Here is a 525-nt window from a genome sequence, read left to right as displayed (position 1 = left end):
CCTTGCACTAGGAGGTCACTGTACAGAAAGCCCAGAGGCTACCAACTGCTTGGGCTACCAAGGGCTAAATTGTGAGTATAAAGGGACCAGAGGTGCTCTTAACAGGATTCCTTCAGCCACTGAAAGCCTCCATGCACACAAGAAAGCTGGCCCTGACTGTTCCAGCTCTTGCAATTTAAGAGGAGCAAAGATCCTGTCGGCAGTGCAGGACTGTTTGGCAATCCCTTAACAGCAGCAAGCCTTCTGAGGCCTTTAAAAGCCAGCAGATTTTACTGTGTCCCCGGGGCTGCTCTGCGCCAGTTTTTGCTTTTGCAATTTTCTGTTGCCTCCGCTGCATGTAGCAGAGCTCTTAGCTCATGCTGTGTCGCTGGATTCTTGGATTTAGAGGGTTGTCCTGTGTAAATAATCTTGCTGCCTGGGCACATCCTGGTGTCTTAGAAAGCAAACAGTACTCTCAAAGCACCTGTCAAGGATCTAGATACAAATGTTCCAAATGACAAAAATGTCTGTTCATCCATCTACCTG

The sequence above is a fragment of the Pterocles gutturalis genome, unplaced genomic scaffold, assembly GCF_000699245.1.
Source record: "Pterocles gutturalis isolate BGI_N339 unplaced genomic scaffold, ASM69924v1 scaffold10659, whole genome shotgun sequence".
Lineage (NCBI taxonomy): Eukaryota > Metazoa > Chordata > Aves > Pterocliformes > Pteroclidae > Pterocles > Pterocles gutturalis.
This window is presented reverse-complemented; position numbering follows the sequence as displayed.